This window comes from Frankliniella occidentalis, unplaced genomic scaffold (genome assembly GCF_000697945.3).
Source record: "Frankliniella occidentalis isolate FOCC.00 unplaced genomic scaffold, Focc_3.1 Scaffold60, whole genome shotgun sequence".
In the NCBI taxonomy this organism is placed as follows: Eukaryota; Metazoa; Arthropoda; class Insecta; order Thysanoptera; family Thripidae; genus Frankliniella; species Frankliniella occidentalis.
The window spans coordinates 881364-885445 of NW_026267190.1; positions in this window are offsets into that span (position 1 = coordinate 881364).

Here is a 4082-nt window from a genome sequence, read left to right on the forward strand (position 1 = left end):
GCAGGGCAGGGCGGAGGGGTTGGGGTGCATAGCCGGCTCTCTCCACTGGCGGAACGAACTTAGACTATGCTCTGCTGCACATTTTCTACCAGAACAAGAAAATAGAATGCTACCTCACAGCTATGGGTGGAGCATGGCGGGACCACTACGTTCGGTAAACATTTTGTCTTTTTCCTATTTTGAAGATTTTCGCGTAGCCTAGTAGGTGATTGCGTTGGAGCTGCTGCCCATGGCGTGCGTGCCCTCAGGGACCCCAGTGCAGGCAAACGAGGGGGCAGAGTATTCGTATTTGTATTTGTGAGCGATTGAGTTTGGCACTCGGGTCCGGGTCGGGCGTGGTGCGGCCACCACTTGGCCGCGGGACCACAGCATCCACAGTGTAGGCCGACGCGGCAGGCAGGGTGTCTGCCTGGTAGGCCACTGAGTCAGGGGGTGCTGCTCGTGCGGTGCGGCGTGCCGCGGCCACGCCTGACCAGAGAGCCTCCGCACGGCTCTGTAGGCTGTTGCCTCGGCTGTTGCCTAGCACCAGGCGCTGACGCGCTGACGCCGGCTGACGCTCGCTGACGTCACCCTGCAGTCTTAGTGATGCTGCCTCCGTCCCGTCGCGTCGTGCGGCGGTCCCGCGACGGGACGGGACCGTGCCGTCCGCGCACCCGAGGGGTCTCCCCCCCGCCCGGAGGGACCGGGGAGAGAGAGGTGGGGGGAAAGCCCTTGAATACTGATCCGAGCGCTCTCGCAGCGCGGAGACTTCGTAATTTTTTTCGAATTGGCAGAAATATTTTAAAACAAAAGTTTTCAGACTTGGTACTTACTCCTCGGAGCGCGTGGAGGCGCTGTCCTTGTCCTTATGCTTCTGGCCGGACGAGCAGCTGCTGCCCATTGTGGAGGCCCGCTAGTCCTGCGCCGCCGGGCCCGCCGGGCCGCCGGGAGCCCACATCCTGCCCAACAAAACAAATAACAAATTTAACGAGTATATCACCTGTCTCATTAATTCACTATACTATCTTTTTACCCAGTGATACAAGTGTACGTGTACCCGCTGGTAGAGACGAGACACCTCCCTCCCTCTCCCTCTCTCTCTCTCTCTCTCTCTCTCTCTCTCTCTCTCTCTCTCTCTCTCTCTCTCTCTCTCTCTCTCTCCAACACTCTTCCTCCCTCCCTCTCCTTATGATTCCTCCTCACGGATCAAGAGGGCGTGCGCAGAGCGACACCTGCGGGAGATGAGGTGAGGGGAGAGGGAGGAGGGGGTGTCGCCAGCGGAGCGGCAGAGGATGCAAGGCAAGGTCTCATCCAATACGAATGGCCGGTGAATAATTCTCGCGGCTCGGCTTGGCTTGACTCGGCTCGGCTCGGCTCGGCTTGGCTCGTCGGTGCCGGCAGCGGCTCTGTGTGCGGTGCGGTGAAAGGCGAAAAGAGCCCAACAACAACATCATGGCAAACAATAACAGCGACCTGTCGTTGTACTCGAAAAGAAGAAGATAGAAAAGGGTGCTTTCGTTTTTGCGCGACTCCTGTTTCGAACGAATTTCGTCGGCTTGAAAGGTTTAATCTCGGCAGCAGGTCTGTCTGTGTGTATGCCCGCCCGTCAGTGTACAGGGCGCTTTTACGACACTGCAGTGATTACGAGTCCTGGCCGTCCCGCTCGCGCGCCGCCGGGCCGGCTGTGGCGGGCGGCAGACCGCGAGGTGGGACAGCAGAAAACGCAGCGAAAGTCCAAAGGGGATTGTCATCCGGATGGGAGGCAGTGTTCCGGCGGATCGGTCGGGTGAGCGCATGTGCGCGTCGCTGACAAACCCGACGCGCTCCGAGAGCCAACCCGACCTGACCCTACCCCATTCGGCTGCACGGAGAAAAATACTGCTTTTGGTTGCTGTAACCAAAATGGTGTTCAATCTGCCCCCTGAGTCATAATCATAGAACGTCTATTGTGCTGGCTGGAGTGTTTGGTTGGAGGGGTTGGAGCGTCTGAACTCTCAGCCAGCACGATAGAACGTTCTATGGTTATGACTCAGAGGGCAGATTGAACACCCTTTTACTTACAGCAACCAAATTTTTCGGCCTTGGTGACCAAACATTTTTCTCAGTGTGCCTTAGCCGCCCGCAGTACGAGAGAGACAGAAGACGCTGTCTCACTCGCACGCCGACTCGCTGGGTTGGGTGCGAGGTCTGAACCCGACCGATCCGGAACACTGACGGGAGGTCGCTGGCGGTGGCAGCTCCCTGCTGCTGCTGGAGAACGCCTGGCGGGTAGGCAAACCCGCCGCACACCCATGCCTGCGCACTGCCTACTCGCCGGGCGGGAGGCTCCCTGCGGCCAGGGCGAAAGCTGCGTCCAGACAAGAGGGCTGCTGCTGGGGGGCCTGCTGTGGCTTCTCGCGTTGATGGTGTGAGAATGAAAACGTGCCCTATCGGCCAGGAAGTGACGGGTAGCGTAGCGTCATCCGCACTGCTCGGCTGACAGCGCACGTTTTCCCTCTCGTACCAGCAACCCGAGCAGCCCAAGCAGCCCTCTTGTCTGGACGCAGCTGAGGAGTCTCCCGCCACACCACCCCGGTCCTGCCCCGTCCCGTCCCGCCCCGTCCCGCCCTGGCATGGCCCAGCGGGGCGGGGGTGGATCCGCGAGGGGCAACAATAATTAATCCATTAGTCTTCCATTTCCCGATATCGACTCTATACGAGTGGACGAGCAGACACAGCGAACAAGGCAAGCTGACAATAACAATTATTTCAAGTCAGCATTTTCAGTCCAGCAAAATAACAGCACCTTTACGCGAGTTGACGCGGGGATAGAACTGGTGTGGAAGCGAAGAGCGTCCTCGACAAAGAGAGAAGGTTAAACTGGGGGAGGTGGTCGCGCGACGGCTGATGACGCGAAAAGCACGCGTCCGTGCGGTAACGCATGACAAGACGCCAGCAAGCCCGTAAAGGTTATTATGGTATCGATCGGCCCCGACGTGTTCGCCCCACAGCTCGGCTTCCCTACTGGAGTCAGTGGGTGCATCTCTCGACATAACCTCAACGCGGAGAGCGACGGTGGGCCACTCTCTCTCTCTCTCCCTTCGCGTCACGGTGCCCCGCCCCACCACCACCCACTGCCACCCCTAACGGGCCTACACGTCTAACAACTTCGCGAGAGAAATGCCACCGATGTTCCGCGCAGGCGGGGGCATGCTCATGATCGGCAGACGCCCCCCCCCCCCTCCGCGTTTTCCCGCGGCCAGCTGACGGCCAGGGCCAGCACCTTGCCGAGCGCGCCGCGGGGGGACACGGGAGCAGAGCGCACTACTTGGCGGCAAGGATGCGAATGAAGCCACGTGCCGAGGCGAGCCGGAGCTCGGGGCGCGCGTTGCATTGTCCAGCCTCCGCCAGGGCCAGGGTCATGCCCGCGCCGAGGCCTCGGCCGAGGCGAGGCCGGGGCAGCCATGATGAGGCGAGGCTCGGCGAGGCCTCCCCCGCCCCTCCCCGGCTATAGGCCTCGGCCGCCGCGGCCCACCTCTCGGGCCCAGCTGGCCCGCGCCGCGGCCGCGACCCGACGCAGGCAGCCACCGAGCCCACCAAAACACGGGAGCAACGCGAGTGGAGATCGCGTGAAGGCCGCACACTCGCCGCTCGTCCCGTCCTCAACCACTCACCTGCCACTCCACTCCGCTCTGCTCGCCCACTCACTCACTCTCACCCACTCACTCGCCCACTCGGGCCCTCCGCCACGGGTGCCGCGATGGCCTGCTGGGCCAGAGCGGGACGTACGCGACCACGCCGCCCCAACCCCACCAGACGACTGCTCGGCTCGGCTTCGGCTCGCCCCGCCCCGCCCCGCCGTCAATCCGAGCCGCCCCGCAGCTCCCCGCCCCGCCCCGCCCCGCCCCGCGGCGCGTCGCGACGCCCCGCGCCTGCCTGCCTGTGACCCCACTGCCCGCGGACTTCGGCTCTCCCCGCCACGGCGCGTTCGGCTCGGCTCGCTCGCCTCGGCTTCGTCCGTTTCACTTCGGCCCCTCCCCTCGGCTTTCCATGGCACCCCTCCCCTTCTCTTTCGACTGAGAGCAAGCGCTCACTCCTCTCTCTCCGTCTCTCTGTCTCTCTCT